This window comes from Passer domesticus, chromosome W (assembly GCF_036417665.1).
Source record: "Passer domesticus isolate bPasDom1 chromosome W, bPasDom1.hap1, whole genome shotgun sequence".
NCBI classification, from domain to species: domain Eukaryota; kingdom Metazoa; phylum Chordata; class Aves; order Passeriformes; family Passeridae; genus Passer; species Passer domesticus.
This window is the reverse complement of record NC_087511.1, coordinates 11,184,287-11,204,264: the sequence shown is the minus strand read 5'-3', so window position 1 is coordinate 11,204,264 and position 19,978 is coordinate 11,184,287.

Here is a 19,978-nt window from a genome sequence, read left to right as displayed (position 1 = left end):
AAGCTTGATCAAAGAAAAATAGGGGGGAGCTGTTATGAATAGAAAGTTGTATTTTTTTTTAAGTTTCAGAGTTAGAAAAACCAAGCCAGACCAAGTCAGACTCCTTTAGGTTCCCTGCCAAGAAAAGCCCTTAATCACTCGTTAATGGCAGGTGATTAACTGATTGTTTCCCTGATGCTAGCTGTATGCCAAGGAGATACCAAGGGAAACCCTCCAGGGTAAAGAGATGGGCAGTGACACCAGAGACAACATGCAAATGAGAAATGCAGTGCAACCTGGGTTTTTACAGTTTTACAGTTTTTATAAGAAAAACCCCTAAAATCACGAGCCAACAAGTGACTTAAAGTGACGTCTAAGGATGGGAGCATTGTCCCGTACCTGCTTGAATCTTTTTATTTCTCACCCTAACTTAAAAGAAACTGATTAAAGAGACCCCCCGGGTTTCTAAACCAACAAACCAAGGACTCAACGACTCTCCCGTGAGGACAGAGTCCCCAGTTCTGTCTGCAGACCAGCGGACAAAACTGCATCATCCTCCTGCTTCGTGCCACGCCTGGGAGCAGCGGCGGCGAGGGCGCAACCCGTCGATTTCTTCCCACCTGAGCTGATTCTTCTTAATAAAGGCATTAAAAAGGAGAAAGATCTCCTGCCCATTTATTTCAACCCTTTAGCCCTTCCCAAAGTTTTGTCAGTGTACTCCTTCTCTGCCGTCTATTGGTGGAGATTATTTTCTTACATTTTGATTTTCACAGGAGAGTGAACGTGTTTTTCACATATAACATCAGAAATCTCTTACTCTCTGAGTGTGTAGGGATTTCTCCTCAAAGTGGACATGTCGGTATAGAGTTACTCTTCTGGAAGCTGAGTGAAAGGAGACTTCTGTACACCACTATCATTCGTTGGTAAGTGACATTGGCTCCTAATCTATACTATTTCTTTGCTATCTGTAACATAGGTACCTTTATTATCGTGCACCGTCCTATGAACCTACTAGTAGCGTTGCTTTTGTTTATCCTGTGTAGTAAGGTAAGCCTGTTAAAGTCTTATGTCTGTTTTACCTTGTGTCTATTCAGTAAATAATCAATTTCGTAATAGGCCTTATTAAGGTCATTATTAAGAACTTGTGAGCGAGAGTGGATTTTGAGGTGCTGGCCACCTCAACAGAGCTGCTGTCTCCTGCCGGAAACCTGAGCAAAGGCAGGGACTTGTCTAAGCTCTTCCCTCTCATTTGTAACACCACCATAGACATCCAAGCATCAAAACTATAACTTCTTCCCCTCTAGCCCAATATACAATTTTACCAGAAATAAACTATACTTATGTAATAGCCCATCTACTTTTAAGGTGGCTACACAACATGCATGATAGTAATAAATACCTCAGAACTTTTATCTAAACTCCAATAAATTTGTATTGCTATATTTTGCCTAGGTTTGCAAACTACAGATCAAACAGGGATCTGCCACCAAAACTGCAGGAAAAACAGAAACTCTCTAACAACTTTTCAGTGTTAGGGAATCAAGGCATTACTTTATTCCATCCAGAATGTTCAATAGAAATAATTTCATCCACACATGCCCAGGTTGTGCAGTGAAAATCATTCCAATACACACCATTCTTTACCAGACTTTTCCCATATTTATACAGACAAACCCCAAAGAAATTCTCGTTCATTGGTTCTAAATTTCACAGCTCTTCATATTAGATCTCCTATTGGTTATTGATCCCTTCACCTTCGATGCTAATTTGGTCCTCATTCTTCAGTTCTCTTATCAGTCTTTTCCCAGACCAGCTGTCTCAGATCCCTCCGGGGGTGATTTTCATGGGTAATGTTCCTTAATGATCATTATCTCCTGTGTATCTTCTGGCTACTCCCAATCTGTGGATGTTAAACTCATCAGGCCTCTCCCAGTGAACAGTCATTTAAAGAGAAAGTTCAATTCCCCTCCCCTTGGGTGAAGGAGAACAAACCCCTGACTGAAGTTACAAAAAAATTTTAGAAGTTGTATCATTTCCAACAGACCCATAACCTCTCTAAGAGTTTTAATACTTATGTAAATGGACAGCACATGTACAGAAATAGTATTTTTTTAAATATCTTAGAAGAACCTGAACACTACAGACAAGTTTTGAATAAGAATGCACAAGTAGCCTATAATAAAAGTTTGTACATAGCACAAAATTATATTCAACATATTCAATCTAAAACATTTTAGACTAGTTAGAACTCCTGTCAATGACTCTCCTCTGACAATTTTTTTTTGCCTATCCATTGCCTTTTGAATTTTCAGAAAGACATCAGATATACAAAAGCAGAATGCCCTTGTGGTATTTCCTGTCATGCTGCAGAGAAAAGAACTCCTGAACTGATCAAAACACTTTAAGTGATTGCAACATCTCATCTACTAAGAAAAATCCAATCTATGCTTAGCTTTGAAAGCATTATGTGAAAAACACCATTCACTTTTGTTAAAATTTTAGAAGTTTAATAGTAATGAAAATAGTAAGAAAAATTAGGAAAATAAGAGACAATAAAAAGCAAAGAATTACAGACATCTAGGTGCCTTGCACTCTGCCACAAAGCACACCTTGCTAACAAAGAATTACCCCTTAAAAGCAATAGCCTATTGCATATTCATATATCTCATACATGATTCAAACATTCCTTTCACACTAGGGTGTTTCTGCCGAATTTTAGCTTCCCCCCCTCATCTTGTAAATCAATCTTCTTGGTTCCTCAAAGTCTGAGCTTTCCCAATAAGGAGGAAATAGTTCTTCTCTTGGGGTCTTGGTGTCTTCTTGCTGTAGTCTCTATCCAGAGAAGATAATGCGAAGAATTTCTTGATTATCTTTTCCATTCTTTGCGTTAGTTACAAAAGGTATCTTACATCGCATAGTTTCTATTTTAATATTATGCTATAGCCTAAGAACTATATTTACCACACTACTTAAAACCATGAATACAGCACTACTTAAAAGAGATTAGTACAGCATAACTTTCCAACATAACACATATAGTATTAATTTTAATATTTGTGAAGAGCCAATCATGTAATATGCATTTTTCACAATAATGAAGAGTTTTTATTCACATCAGTGTATGCATGCACATGTGTACAAAGGGAAAGCAAAAGGCTTGGGGCAACACAAAAAGTGAAAACTCAAACCCTAAGTATTCAATATGAGCAAATTAAGGCCTGACACAGTCACTCAGACTATCCTGTTATCAGCTTCTTATGAATAAAAAGTTATCTATTTTTCTTTAGGTTGCAGAGTTAAAAACAAGTCAGACCAGTTGCTGTCAGTTAGTTTCATTGTTAAAGAGTTCTTCTTCAATTACCTGTAAATGGTTGGTGATTAGCCATTGTCCCCCTGATGCTTGCCGCTTGCCAGGGAGGGACACCGGCACCCTCCTAAGTACCAGGAGGATAGGAGTGGCATCAGAGCCAGTATGCAGATGAGAAATGCATTGCGCCCCTAATTTTTACAGTTTTCCCAGGAAAACCCCTAAAATTACAAGCCAACAAGTGACCTAAGTGACGTCTAAGAATGGGAGCGTAGTCCAGTACCTGCTTGGATCCTTTTTGCTTCTCACCCTAACCTGAAAAGATGTTGATTAAAGAGACGACCCGGGGTGTTGGACCGAAAAGGTGGAATCTCCTAATCTCCCGTGAGGATGGAATCCCCAGCTCTGCCTACAGACCAGCGGATAAAGCTGCATCACCCTCCTTCTCCGTGCCACTCCTAGGAGCAACGGCGGCGTGGGCACGACCCGTCGATTTCTCCCCACCTGAGCTGATTCTTCTGAATAAAGGCATTAAAAAGGAGAAAGATCTCCTGCCCATTTATTTCAGCTTGGGAGCTCTCCGGGATAGCCACGCCTGAAGAGGACACCAGGACTAGGATGGACACCCACCCTGGACCTGCAGGACAGCTGGCTATCGGGACCAGAGAAGATCGGCTTGGGACAGCGACACGGAGCAGCGCCGGATTGGTGAGAATATCTGGCGGCGGGAGAGGGAGGCGAGCGAGTGTGTGTGAGTGAGACGAGGGCCGGCAGCTCGGCCCCTCGAAGCGAGGGAGGACCCCTCAGTACCACGGTTCCGCACCCCCGTGTGGGGGCCGGCCGGGAACGGGGGAAGCGAGTGGAATTGGTGATTGAGGCGCCTCCAAAGGGGTAAAGAGGACCCCCCTCTGGGCGTGCGGAGGAAATACTGTGAGTGGCACGGGCACCAAAAGCCCTGATACAGGTCCTAACGAAGGAAGTTAGGCGATTTAGAATATCAGGCAGTTTTTAAGTCCTGACGGAGGAGGTCAGGCAAACCTCAGAGGCCAGGGTCTCGCGGATTTTTTTTGTTTTGTTTGTTTGTTGAGTCTTGGCAAGAGAAGGCCAAGGTCTCAACAAAGTCCTGACGAAAAGGGTCAGAGAAATTGGAGTTTTGGAAGGAGGTCGAGACTTCTTAAACAAGATATATTTCCTTTAGAGAAAAAGGCATCTTTGTGATATGTTTTGAGGCAGAAAAAAATGGGAGGGTGAAATAGTAAGAAAAGTGGCCAAAGACTGAGGAATATACCTCCCCACAGTCCCCTAGGTGAACTATTAGAGAAATGGGACTCTATAGAAGCCACAGAAGACTCCTAGATAAAGTTAAGATGATTCACTACTGTTCAGAAGTGTGGCCAGAATTAGAGGTGCAAGGAGGATGGCTGTGGTGTGGGACAAAAGACAAGTGGATGTGTCAACAGCTGAGTAACTATCTGACGGCTCGAGAAGATACTGATCCCGAGCAATTATTATATGTAGCTTGTTGGTTGAATGCCATTGAGAATGAAGGAGTGCAAATTTGTAAAGTGCAGAGCAAGAAAGAGAAGAGGGGATGCTGGAGTTAAATAAATTGGTGAAAGGTGGGACTCCCTAGACTACTTGCCTCCTGATGCCCCTCCACCTTATAATCCTCTCCTTTGAGCACCTCAAATAGCAGATCCAGTTCTTCTCCCGGCTGCTATGGGGGCTATTCCCTCACCACCCCCTTTGACTCCTTTAGCTGCTTCTGCACCACCACTAATACCTACTCCACCTGCTGCATGCTCCACCCCTTCTCCAGCTCCACCTAACATGCACCCAAGCTCTTCTCCCCCTCCTACTGCTGTCCCTCCACCTCCTCCTAACTGGGACACAAATACTTCCTTACCGGGTAACCTCTTATCACCAGGTACAGCCGTTGATCTACAGCAGGTCCAAGCTAATGCTAATACCCCTCAAATGAGTAATCTTGTGTCTGAAGATGGGCCATACTGTGGTACCCGATCCAAGACCTCCACAGTAGAGAGACTTTTTCCACTTAGAGAAGTTCCTATGGGAGGAGTAGCAGGAGGTGTTGCCTTTGTAAATACTCCTCTAACTGCTTCTGAGGTGAGAGGATTCCAGAAGGAGTTAGGGAATTTAGTTGAAGACCCCGTGGGCATTGCTAACCAAGTGGATCAGTTCTTAGGTCCAAATATCTGCACTTGGGGGGAGATGAATTCCATTATAAATATATTCTTTTCCCCAGAAGAGTCACAAATTATTAGGGCCGCAAGCATAAGAATTTGGGAAAAAGATAATCATCCAGGGCCGCAAGTGCCATCAGGTAAAGACAAAGTACCACTAGTGGATCCCAATTGGAACCCTAATCAAGAGGAAGGGAGGAAAGCCATGATGGAGTACAGGTCTCTAATAATTTGATGGATCAGAGAATTAGTTCCCAAAGGAACTAATACAAAATTGGCGTTTGAGGGCACACAAGAGAAGGATGAAAATCCTGCTGCTTGGCTTAATCGCCTGAGGCGGAACTTTCAATTGTATTCTAGAATAGACCCAGACACCAAGGAAGGTGAAGTGCTATTAAAGGTCCAGTTTGTTACTAAATCTTGGCCTGATATATGGAGAAAACTGGAAAAGATTGAGGATTGGCAAGAAAAAGACATTAATTGATGGAGAAGGAAGACTTGCTCACCATATGATGATCGACAAGTCTCGTCTTTATTCCCGAATCACCGATTATTATACACCTTTTAATTAGCTCATGCATAGTGCAAAATCCCAGCTCACCATTGGCTAATTAGTTATCAGCTATCTACGTGCTGTTTTAGCATAACTACTTGCTACTTTCCCAGGCTATTTCGCTCCACCACCTGTGTTTATGATTACTTCATCCGTGGGCCAAGGACACAGCTTAATTGGAATAGCAACTCCCTTCATTTTCTATCTTGGTCAAATTAATCTCACTGTGACCTTTAGCTCGGAGCCAGCTTGTTACAAAGCTCTCAACAATTAATGAGTTCTTGAGGGAAGCATTGAAAGTGTACTTAAGGAGAGAAGAAGAAAAAGCAAAGGCCAAAGCTAGGATCGTGGTTGCTATAGCCAGAGAAAGTGTGGGGGCAAGCAACTCTTTCCCACAGTCCAAGGTAACAAAAGAGTGGGGGAGTCCACCACCAGGAGCAGGCAAGGATAGGCCAGTACTGTCAGGGACAGGAGGCATGGAGAGGCCTCGAGTCCCTTTAAGTGAAAGCTGCTGCTATTACTGTGGAGAAACTGGACCCCCCCCCCCCCCCCCCCCCAGACTGTTCAATCTAAAGTTGCGAAACCTTTGCTAGCTGATCAAGATAGCAAAGGAAGCAGCTTTAGGACCAGGGGATCTGGTAGAAGTTTTTTAAGCAGAAACCACACCCAAGCAGGGAAAAAGAAGAGAAGAACCCATATTTTATGAAATTTAAACTTACATCAAGGGCAATGGGGGAGTGGTTAACATCAGACGGATGGGTGTTTCTAAAGAAAGCACTTGCTGGGATGGTGCTAACAGAACTACAGAAATTAACCCACTGGGGAGTCCATGGACTATGTGATTATTTCCTAAGAAATAACCTGTGCATAAGTGTATATGACCTAACAATACCAATTACAAAAGAGTGTTCAACTTGCCAAAAAGTGAACCTGAATGGAATGGTGAATACCATAGAATCAGACCGAGGTCCACATTTTGTGACCCAAACATTGCAAATTATAATTGAAGCTTTAGCAATAAAATGGAGATTGCATACTCCATGGCACCCCCAGAGTTCTGGGAGGGTGGAACGAATGAACAAAACTCACAAAAATGTATTGACTAAATTGATCGAAGAAACACAAATGAATTGGCTAAAGTGTTTGCCCCTAGCGCTCTTGCGCATCAGAACAAGACCCCGGTCTGATATAGGGATTTCACCATATGAAATGATGTTTGGACTGCCATTCTTGTTAACATCCCTATAGCACAGGAGACTATCTGGAAGGAGAAGAAGCTACCAGAAAATATTTAGAAGTAATTGGAAGAACCCTAGAAGGACGTAGAAAAAGAGGATACCTCCCCCAAACCTCCCCTCTTGATACAAAAGCACACGACATCAACCCAGGAGATTGGGTTTTAATAAAATCCTGGAATTATAGACCATTAATGCCTAAATTTGAAGGCCCCTTTCAGGTACTCCTCATCGCTAATTCAGCTGTGCGAACCAGAGAAAAAGGTTGGACCCACATCACGAGAATTAAAGGACCAGTCCCACCCCAGGCATTGGACAAGATTCGTCAGTGTCTCCCTCTGGTATTGGACCAGATTCTACACCACCCTCACACCCTAACTCAGGACAGGATACAACCGCATCAGGAGTTAATTCAGCTGAATATACTATTATCAAAGGACCAAATGACTTAAAGTTGACATTCAAAAAAACTGATGAACTGCATAAGAAAAAAGTTTAGAATCATAACATGTCTTGAAGTGTTTTAAGAAATTGTAAAAGTTAAAAATTGTTAATACGTAATTCTGGTTAAGTCGTCCCAACTTAGTAGCAAAGACCCCAGGTTAATCTTCTCCAGAGTGCTCCCCTAGGAGAGACCAAATTAGCAGGGACAGATCAAGAGAGGTTTAACCAGAGGAGCAAGAGACTCTAAAGAGCTTGGAGACTTCTTCTCAGTAAAATCCTCAAGAGGCAAGGCCGGGTGGGCAGGCTGTGCAAGATAACCCATACCGGACTCTTGGGAAGGGTAGTAGTGCTAGCTCTGATTGCTGGTGGTGCTCTGGAGAGCCCAGGAGAGCTGTGCAATGAGTACTACCAACCTCTCTATGAGAAAGAAGTAAGCTCCTTGCTGAGAGTCCACAACAATTATGTTAACCTCTCCCAATTGATCCTTTATCAAGAGAATAAGAAAATATATTGGATGGCCCGGAACACCGCCACCTTTAGGCAGCCACTCCTGGGAGAGCACCCTGTAGGAGAAGCCTGGTGGTGCTTTGAACGTGATACTACTGAAGCAAGCCTGGTAAATCTGGTCAAAGGAAAAGGTATTTCTAAATATTGGGAGGGTACGACAAAAACTAATATATTTCCCGAAACCCCTAAACACCTGTTTTGGGTCAATGGTACTGCAACATTCACTAAATTGCAAAGAGACTGGTCTGGCGGTTGCATCATTAGAATTATAAAACAAACTGTCTTTATATTACCCAAAGAATCTGGATCAAGTTTAAGAGTTCCTATATATGATGATTTAAGAAAAACAAAACTGAAGAAGCAATATATGTTAAACAAAATTTTGAAACTACAATCAGAATTAGAAGTAATATCTAATCAGACCGCATTAGCTCTTAATTATATTAATGACCAACTCAACCAAACCAAAACAGTAATTTATCAAATCAAATTAATTGTAGCAGTCATTAGAAACACCTTAAACAAAATAAGAAAACTGGCATATGTAAGAAATCAAAGGACTCCTACACTTGATTCCAGTTGGTGGGATAATCTATGGACTTTCAAAAAAGTTGGAAAATTATAACCTTCACTGTGTGTACACTTGTTAGTTTGTTCTTATTTCCCTGTTTAACTAAAATAGTGACATCTGCTGTACAGAATAACCTAAGGATCTCTAAAGAGATTAATCTGAAAAAAACCAAAAAAAGTAATGAAGTTTGGTAAATATGATCACCAGAGTGTTCAGGAAATTTATAATCAATACAAAAAATATAGGAAATTCTATGTCAATGAGCCAAAAATTATAAGTTGATGCAAGCTTAAGATTAAGCCTGATCAAAGAAAAAGAGGGGGGACTGTTATGAATAAAAAGTTATCTATTTTTTTTAGGTTGCAGAGTTAAAAACAAGTCAGACCAGTTGCTGTCAGTTAGTTTCATTGTTAAAGAGTTCTTCTTCAATTACCTGTTAATGGTTGGTGATTAGCCATTGTCCCCCTGATGCTTGCCGCTTGCCAGGGAGGGACACCCGTCGATTTCTCCCCACCTGAGCTGATTCTTCTGAATAAAGGCATTAAAAAGGAGAAAGATCTCCTGCCCATTTATTTCAAGCTGAGTATTTTTTGAGGTCAGTTCAATAGGGAGCAGTGCAACAAACAAAACTGATAGCAGTACGCAGTTTTTTCATGGTGCTTTTACCCAACTTAAAGGTTCTTTGTCCCATTTTCCTGAGGATTTCACCTGTTCGTCCCTGTCCTCTGTTCCCCTGCTCTAACCCACTCCTCCAACAGCTTAAATACCACTCACCCTTCACAGCACAGAAAATCTGTCCTCTCCAAAAGTATAATGCAATCCACCTCCCTCCAGAAAATAAAGTTCAACTTTAAATCAACAATCTTTATTACGTATATGTTATACATACATATTATAATATTGGCATTCCACAAATATTAAGATGGATGCTATACATATAATGTTAAAATAACTTTGCTATAAATATATAGGTTTTGGTTTTTTTTAATTCCTATTGTTAACTAAACTTAGACGTAGTAGTGAAATGGCTGACATAGTATGCTTGTCTAAAAATGCCTGCGTGGTTGGGATAATATTAAATGCAGAGTTAAAACAAATTGGACCAGTGCTAGCTTCATTGTTGAGAGTTCTTCTTCAATTACCTGTTAATGGTTGGTGATAAACCATTGTCACCCTGATGCTTGTCAGAGATCCTGCAGGTACCAGGAGAATGGGAGTGGCATCAGAGCCAGTACGCAGATGAGAAATGCATTGCGCCCCAAATTTTGCAGTTTTCCAGGAAAACCCCTAAGAATTACGAGCCAACATAGAACTAAGTGACCTAAGTGACATCTAAGAATGGGAGCGTAGTCCAGTACCTGCTTGGATCCTTTTTGCTTCTCACCCTAACCTGAAAAGATGTTGATTAAAGAGATGACCCGGGGTGTTGGACCAAAAAGGCGGAATCTCCTAATCTCTCGTGAGGACGGAATCCCCAGCTCTGCCTGCAGACCCGCGGACAAAGCTGCATCACCCTCCTTCTCCGTGCCACTCCTAGGAGCAACGGCGGCGTGGGCGCAACCCGTCGATTTCTCCCCACCTGAGCTGATTCTTTTTTAATAAAGGCGTTTAAAAGGAGAAAGATCTGCCCATTTATTTCAGATGCTATATGTATAATGTTAAAATAACTTTGCTATAAAGATATAGGTTTTTTTTTTTAAATTCCTATTGTTAACTAAACTTAGACATAGTAGTGAAATGGCTGACATAGTATGCTTGTCTAAAAATGTCTGCTTGGTTGGGATAATATTAAATGAACATATGATGGAGACCCCTGCTACTGATGTGCCAATTATCAGCACCCACCATCTGTAGAAAATATGGACCAAAGCCCAAACTGGAAGTGATAATAAGAATGGACTAAAACCACAGCCAAGAAATGTAGCCATGATATTTTATGAAAAATCCTTTGCTAGGATTTTTTCTCCTGAGAAACTGAGGAGCTTCAGGAAAGAAATGTAAACAATAACTATCTGCTGCTGTGGAATGCAACAGGTGTACCTGTAATTGGTGCATGTTGGTTGTTTCTAATTAATGGCCAGTCACAGTCAGCTGGCTCGGACTTTCGAGAGTCACAAGCCTTTGTTATCGCATTCCATTTCTGTTCTTTCTAGCCTTCTGATGAATCCATTTCTCTCTATTCTTTTAGTATAGTTTTTAGTATAGCATTTTAATATAATATATATCATAATATAATAAACCAGCCTTCTGAAACATGGAGTCAAGATTCGCATCTCCACACATGGGGTATCCACCACAAAGAAATGCTCTAAAAAGGTGGACCCAAGGAGGAGCCATAATAAACGGTTCTTGGAACATGTAAACTAGTTTGGGGAAAAGTTTAAATATGCATAATTGGTTATGAATATGCAATAGGCTGATGCAATAGGAAAGGTATGTAAAGGGCATCTCCAAAATAGCAGGTGTGCTCTTGGCTGAATGCCAAGCACCCGGCCGTAAATCTTTGCTTTATTGTCTTTGTCTCCAACTGTCCTTTATTAAACTTTGCAATTTTTCCAGGAGAGTGAACCTCATTTTTCACAACTGGGAACTTTGTCCAGGATGTAACACCTCACCTCCAAAGACCTTGGGAGATCGTGAGCAGGGACGGTGTGCTCCGCCAAGTTCAGGCGGCCCCTCTCTGTTTCTTCTGGCATAATCATCTGTTGCAGGTCACCACCCCGTGGACAAAAAGAGACACAAAAAGCAAAGAAAAGGGAAAAGGCTCCCTAAGAAACAGCGGTGGTTAGCCCCACAATTCTTGTGCACGAAGGCCCAAAGAAGAAAGGATTGCAAGTATTTTTTGGGGGTGTGGGTATTGTTATAAATGAGCGCAATGGGCCAGTCGGGTCAATTATATAGCCAATTTATTAATACAGAAAAGAGAAAGCAAATTGCAGCGCTGGGCGGCAGGGGAGTCCTCGCTCCACCAACTGCCGCACCGAAAGTTGTTCCGTTCCCCCTTTTGTACCCTCCCGCTCTCGCATTTCCGGTGCTTCTCCGCGCATGTCCGCCCGGTTGCTAGAGGGTTTCCTTCTGCCTCCTGGTGGTCGTCGATGAAGGCCTCTGGTACTCTTCCTCGGTGCCCCCCCCTCTCTGGGAACCTGGGACTTGGAACAACTTGTAGTTGATTAGCTCAGCAATGTTTAGTCTCATATGTTATCGCATGCTAGTTGGCGGTTACTTGTTTACACTATGTTTCCTCCTGTTTTTAGTGAACAAGAAGGTCACATTCCCATCACAACCCTATGCTCTCTCCTGTTTTTAGTGAACAAAAAGGGCACATTCCCATCACAACCCCCCCTTTTTTTTTCTATGTCACTCTTTTTGTTCACTGAATCTGGCAAGCTCCTTTCTGCTGAGCTCTAAGTAGTCCTCTGTGTTCCCATCGCTTAGAGGTTCATACCTCGCCTTAATGAGCATGAGGTGGGCGGCTTCCAATCTTCCCTTTACTACATTAATCAATTTATTAAATATGCAAGGCCCGAAAGTGATTGTTAGGATAAACAATATGAGAGGTCCCGCTATAGTGGACAGGAGTGTGGTGAGCCAAGGGGAGTGGTTGAACCATGATTCGTACCAGTTTTGTTGTGCTTCCCTTTCCCTTTTTCGCTTTTCCAATTGTTTTCTGAGCTCGGCCATGGTATCTATCACTATTCCAGTGTGGTCTGCATATGTGCAACATTCTTCTCGTAATGCTACGCACAACCCCCCTTGTTGTAGGAACAGTATATCCAATCCCCGTCTATTCTGAAGTACTACCTCTGATAGAGATCTCACTGATTTGACTAGCCCATCTATTGCCTTTTCGATTCTACTTAGATCTTCATCTACTGAGGCCCTCAAGTCTTTCATACCCCTTTGCTGATTTATTAGGGCAGTTGCTCCTGTTCCCACTCCTGCTCCTCCTAAGCCCAATAGGACGGCTACTGTAAGAGCTGTGGCCGTAAAGGGTTCTCGTTTCACTAAATGATGTTCAGGAGTGATCTGATGTTCGTATACATATTCCTTTGGATGGTATATAATTCGGGGAACTATCACAACTTGTATGCAATATTCGAATGTCTCATTGAAATGAGGTATAGATATACATGGAGTCACTCCCAGTGTATTACATACCCATTTGGCATTTACTGCAGGGAGAAGCCACTTAGCCGATTTCTCAGACTTGACGGTTGTCATATCTATTTCACACAGATGTTTTTTGTCTGGTGGAATCTTTCCTACGCACCTCCCTTTCCCTGTTACCTGAACTATTGATATCCCTGGGGTTCTGTCCTGGCCTCTCTTCCAAAGGCACTCCCGTGGATTGGTTCCGTTAATCCTCCTAGGTTTTGCTGTAGTTCCTAAAGCTTCATAAAAAGGCGGGTTAACAGTATAGCACAACCAGCATTCATTGGTTAAATTCGGGTTCGTAGTATTGAGAACTCTGAATGTAGCTTGCATCACTTTCCACAGCATACTATACTCTCGAGCAGGTGGAGCTGTTATTGGCCAATCTCCCGACTGAGTCGACTTCCTTGTGAGATTTTCTACTAATGAATAATTGCCCCTTTCTCTCTTTCTCCCTTCTTCAGTAATTACGGGGTTCGGCCCCACAGGTTCTGGGTCATGAGGGACTGGTTCTTTTCTTATCAGAAAGTGCCCCCCCCCATCCTTTCCTGGTTCCCATAATCTTGCTCCCCAGGTTTTCCCTGTGACCCAAACTGGATCGCTAATTTTGTCATTGGTCACGTTTATCTGAATGGACTGGCAGTTCCCCCCCGTTGTCACTCCACCGGCAAAATCAAATTGGGGAGGGGTACAGCCCCATGGGTACCATCCGACTCTTATATATGAGTCCCTCCCTCCTCCTGGGGTAAAGCCATGAGCTATAGTTTCACATCCCCAATATCCACAATAAAAGTGTCCAGGATAGTTGCAGTATGGTTTCCCTGGATTTGACGCTGGGCACATATAAAACCCTATCCTATTTAAACAGGGTCGAGTCTGGATAATGTCACATGGCTGACACCTAAAGGAGGGGACTCCTGAAGTTGTAGTTGTTGCTATGACTCGCTGATCTTCCCATCTGATAAGTGACCATTTGAAGGGTTCATGGCTTACACTGCCCCCTAGTGTTTCCCTGATTAATAACCATATCATCAATATTCGCATTAAAGTTGAGTAACATCCACTGCCAGTATGGGTATAAATAATCAGCCTGTCCAATTTTACCCTTCCTCCAACTTGAGTCCCCTGGCCCTTTTGATCCCTGCCTGTAAGCTCTATTGGTGCTCCCATTTTGTGAAGTTCCATCCTTCCACTAAGTATCCCTCCGCCTCGCTCGTCAACTAGTTTGCGACTAGTTACGAGGGTTGTTATCTTCTCGGCGGCAAGGATCTTCTGAGGGATGGAGTTTACACCTCTTTCGCCTCTTAAGAGGGTTAACAGGAAGTTGCACCTGTAGCTGTTGTTTCGCTTGCGAGTTTACCCTCGCAAGGACCAAGGGACTGGTTAGGATACTCTAGAGTCTTTTCCCAAGTTATCCCTCCCAATAAGGTTGGCAAGTATTTTCTGGGAGCCCTCCCTCTCTGGCAGTGGACTCACCACAACCTTTTACACAGTTTATGACAGGGACGGATTGACGCGGCTTTTCTTGATATGTAGACGTTCAAATTTAGCAATCCAATTATTTAAAACTGTATCTGGGTCTATGTCTTTTCCTAGGGGTCCGACTATTGAGGTCCTTAGGTGTGGTACCGTATGTCGGCACCTTTCAGTTAGAATACGGGAATTGGCGATCTGTCGGCACCTTTCCAACCAACATTTAATTTGCCACCTTGCCCATGCTAACAAGAGCTGTTCTGGGGTCTCATACACACTCCGAAATTGAGTATAAGGTATTCCGTTCTCTCTTTCTAATGCTAGAGCCCAATCTCCCCTCCTAATATCCTTGCCTGCACACCTCCCGCACCACAAGTGATATATCGACCTTTGTTCTATCCAATAAACCTTATTACAACCTCTGCATTTAAAGGCTACCCATGCCTCACAAAGTTCTTTTCCACAGCTACAGCAGGGACTGTGTCTAAGAGGTCGGAACGAGGGTTCCTCTCGGGGTCCATAAGTTTCAATCCACCAAACCCAATTGTCTGGAGGGTTCGTTATGGCTTCTCGAGCTGCTGAGTTGAAGCGTGCTAAATTTAGTAGATACGGCTGCAAAGTCAATGACAGTTTCTGCTGGACCCTCCTTTGGTCCGCTGGTCCTAGCCTTTCCCATTGCTCAGTCATCGGGATGACGGCCCATTTCTGGTGTTTTGGTGAATGTCAGTCTTAGGCCGTCTGGGGGTCCTTTTATTCTCCACTGAGAGTTCTGTGGATGCTCAGGGAAGTTGGAAGGGTTCACTGGTCCTTTTACTCGACTGGCGTGAGTCCACCCTTTTTCGGCAGTTCTCACAGCAGTGTCTGTGGTGAGCAGGGTGAGATATGGGCCTTCCCACCTTGGGGTTAAAGGATTTTCCTTCCAACTCTTGATTAACACCCAGTCTCCTGGCTGAACCTGGTGTAATACAAGATTCAAAGGAGGTCGTTGAACCCACATTCCCTTTTCCCACAGTTTCTTCCTGTATTTTTCCAAGGTGACCAAATAGCTGTTCAAACTCCTATTACTGATATTGGGGTTTATCTGTACTTTTTCCAGGTTGTAGGGCATTCCATATAACATCTCAAAGGGGGATAGCCCTGTGTCCGCCCGGGGTTGTGTCCTAATGTTTAGTAATGCCAGGGGTATACACTTTACCCAGGACAATTTAGTTTCTAATACTAATTTGATTAGCTGGTTTTTTATTTCCCCGTTCATTCTTTCCACCCTTCCCGAACTCTGGGGATGATAGGGGGTATGTTGCTCCCACCTTATTCCTAGGGAGTCGGCTAGATCTTGGGTTACCTTTGAGGTGAAATGCGGCCCTTTGTCTGAGTCTATGGTTTCAGGTACCCCATATCTTGGCACTATTTCCTCTGATAGGATTCTTACTACAGTATGGGCGGTTTCCCTGGTAGTTGGGAATGCTTCTACATAATGGGTAAGGTGGTCCACCATTACCAAAAGGTATCGTGTCCGCCCTACCTTTGGAAGTTCAGTGAAGTCAATTTGTATGTGTGAGAATGGTCTCTTTGCCAACGGCCGACCCCCTGGGGGCAACTTCCTCAGGTTGTTTCGATTAACCCGTAAACATGTTGGGCAACTCTTGGTAATGTATTTGGCAATATCATGTAGCCCTATAGTCATATATTGGGTTGCGAAGTGGTCTGCTAACCCTTGTGCTCCCCAATGTGTACCTTGGTGTAGTTTATACAGGACTCTTTGGGCTACGGCTTTTGGCAATATTTTCCGCTTATCCCGAGTTACCCATTCCCCATTGAGTTTAGACAGTCCCATTTTCTTCAATTTGTCCTCCTCTTCAGGAGTGAAGACCAGTGCTGGATCTTCCTGACTATCCTGCTCCCTTGGTTTTTCTCTTAAGAGCATTTCTCTAGCCGCTGCTCGTTTAGCCTCTTGATCTGCTGCATTATTACCCCTAGTCTTGAGGTCTGTTCCTACTTGGTGGCCTTTCAAGTGTACTACTGCTATTCTTTTTGGTCCCCTCAGGGCTTGCAGTACTTCAGTTATCAATTGTTGGTGGACTAATCCCTTCCCTTGTGAGTTTACTAATCCCCTTTCTTCCCATAATTTTCCAAAGGTATGTACCACCCCAAACCCATATCTAGAATCGGTATATATCGTTCCCTCTTTCCCTTTTAAGAGCTTCAAAGCTCTTAGAATAGCGTATAGTTCACAGGCTTGTGCTGACCAGGATTTATCTAAGGCCCCTGATTCCACTACTTGTAAGTCTGTGCCCCCAATAATAGCGTATCCTGATTGGCGTTTCCCATCTACCACCCGGGAGGACCCATCTATGAACAACTTTTCTCCTTCGTCTAACTCTTCTTCTTCCAGGTCAGGCCTAATCTTGGTTTGTTCTTCAATAGTTATTAAGCAATCATGTATTAAAGGTGCTTCTTCTACATTCCCGAACAAAAAGGTAGCCGGATTTTGAATAGCAGTTGTTTCTAAGGTAAAATTTGGTGCTTCTAGTAAAATCCCCTCATATTTCAGGAGTCTAGCATCTGATATCCATTTATCTGCTTTTTGCTGCATTACGCTCCTGATATTATGGGGGGAGAAAACCTTAAGACTACTGTTAAAGGTAATTTTCCTAGCTTCTTCAACTAATAAAGCGCATCCGGCTAACATTTGTAAACACGTAGGCCATCCCCTGCTTACGGGGTCCAAAAGTTTCGATAAGTACGCTACAGGTTTCCTCTTGTCTGCCCATTCTTGGGTTAGTACTCCAAAGGCAATTCCCCCTTCTATATTAACGAATAAATAAAAGGGTCTTTTAAGTCAGGGAGACTTAGAACTGGAGCATGCACCAGGCTCTCCTTTAATTCCTTCAGGTTTTCTGTGTCCTCCTGAGTCCATTTCATCCACCCATCCTGAGTCAGCTTTTGGTATAAAAACCTGGCCTTACTACTGTAATTCTCTATCCATTGTCTACAGTATCCTGTTAAACCTAAGATTTGTCTGATTTGTCTCTTGTTCCTGGGGGTTGGCAATGATAGAATAGCCTGCACCCTTTCCGGATCTATTCTTTTCTCACCTCGTCTTAAATAGTGTCCTAAGTACTTTACCTCTTCCTCTACAAACTGCAGCTTAGCCTTCGAAACTTTTAGTCCTTTAAGCCCCAGGAAATTCAAAAGTTTTATACTTTCTCTTCTTACTCCTTCCTCATCTTTCCCTGCTAACAATAGATCGTCTACATATTGTATCAGGGTTATCCCAGGTTCGGTTTGGTAATCTTCCAAAATTTGTTCCAAAGCTTGTCCGAATAAATTAGGAGATTCTGTAAAGCCCTGGGGTAACACCGTCCATCTAAGCTGTTGTTTTCTCCCTGTCTCTGGGTCTTCCCATTCGAAGGCGAAATAATCCCTGCTTGCTTCATCTAAGGGGCAAGCCCAAAAGGCATCTTTCAGGTCGATTACACTGTACCAGTGGTTATCTGGGCTTAGTTTGCTCAATAATGTATAGGGGTTAGCCACCACTGGGAACCTAGCTATTGTCCTCTTGTTTATTTCTCTCAGGTCATGTACTAAACGATAAGACCCGTTTGATTTCTTCACTGGTAAAATTGGGGTATTATAAGGGGACATACAGGGCTCTAATAATCCTTGTTTGATTAGTCGATCGATTTCCGGTTTCAACCCTTTTCTCCCTTCCAAGGACATCGGGTATTGTTTTATTCTTACTGGAATCTCCGGATTTCTAATGGTTACCCTGAAGGGGGTAATTTCTAATCTGCCGGCACTATCCGGATTATACCATACTTCAGGGTTGATTTTTCTCTCATCTTCTAATCTTAGGGGACACAACTTAATCTGGATCTCCTGTTCTACCACCTTGATTTGAATACCTAATTCTACAATCATATCTCTACCTAATAGGTTATAATCTGATTCTGGTACTAATAGAAAATCCCCAATACTCATCTTGGAGTCCGATTCTACTACTACCTCTTTTATAACTTTAACTTCGAACGGTTCCCCTTTTGCTCCCACTACTGTAACAGTTTCCCTAGATAACTTACACCCTTTAGGTAATGACTGGAGTGTGGACCTTTCAGCTCCAGTATCAACCAGGAAGGTAATATCCTGGCCCTGGGGACCCACCTTCACTTTTACCAAGGGCTCCCTTTGATGTTTCTGGGTCCCCAAGAGATAGAGCCCCTGACCCCCCTAGTCCTCCTTAAACTCCTTCTCGTCCCGAATCCGCTTCCGACATTCCCTCTTAAAGTGTCCTCTCCGTCCGCAGTAAAAGCACACCTTCAATTCCTGTTTATCCCGTGGGCTTTTCTGCCCACTCCGCCTCAATTCCCTTCTGTCCTGTTCGGGTCTCCTATCCGTTCCCTGGCTTTCGCGCACTGCCGCCATCATTATTCGGGCTTGTCTCCTATCTCGCTCTTCCTCTCTCCTCACATACACTCTTTGAGCTTCTCTTAGCAACTCATCTAACCCTCTATCTTGCCAATCCTCTAATTTCTGTATTTTCCTTTTGATGTCCTCCCAGGATTTGGAAACAAAGTGTACCTTTAGCACTGCCTGTCCCATCTGTCCATCTGGATCCATTCCTGAATACAACTGAAAATTCTTCCTTAATCTTTCTAGCCATTCAGTGGGGGTCTCATCCTTTTTCTGTCTTTCATTAAAGGCTTTATTAATATTCTGTCCTCTTGGAACAGACTCCCTGATTCCTTGCACAATTATTGTTCTGAGATCTTGCATGTGCACTCTATGGGCCGGGTTCTGATGATCCCAATTAGGATTTTGTAATGGCCATTTTATATCTGCTGCCGGCCCCTGCGTGTGCTGCGCATCCCAGATGCGCATTCCCTCCCTTCTAATCATATTTTTTTCCTCTGCCGTGAATAGGATATTCAGTATAGATTGTAATTCCTCCCAGGTGTACATATTGGGTCCTAAGAATTGATCTACCCGCTCGGCCACTCCAAGCGGGTCTTCCAAAAGATGTCCCATTTCTTTCTTAAATTCCCTAACATCTCCTGAGCTTAGGGGCACCGATACAAACCCTATGCCGGCCTGGGGTCCCCCCCTAGGCATTTCTCTTAAGGGGTATAAACCTTTCTTGGTTCGACTTCGAGTCATTGGCCCTGTATATTCGGGCCCATCCGAATCCGAGTCTGTCCCTGCTGGTACATTCGGAGGAGCCTCCGCTGCCTGTGCTTGGGGTGGGAGTACATAAGGTGGGGGTGGCACTAAAGTGTCTTCTGGTTTATTCCCCTTTTTCTTACTCTTATTCCCTTTCGATGTTTCAGAAAGTTTGAAGAGAAACACTTCGGGTCTCTCTGCCCAAACTTTAGCATAACTACTCTCCTCCTGAGCACAGGGGGATTCTCTACTATTTACCCAAATGTTTAAGGTTTGCCTTACCCAGTCTTCTGAAGAGCCAAATACAGGCCAAAACACACTCTTGGAGATTTCTTTCCCTCCCCATACTTCCACGCAATAGTGAATCATTTGAGCCTTATCCTTGTCCCATGTGCC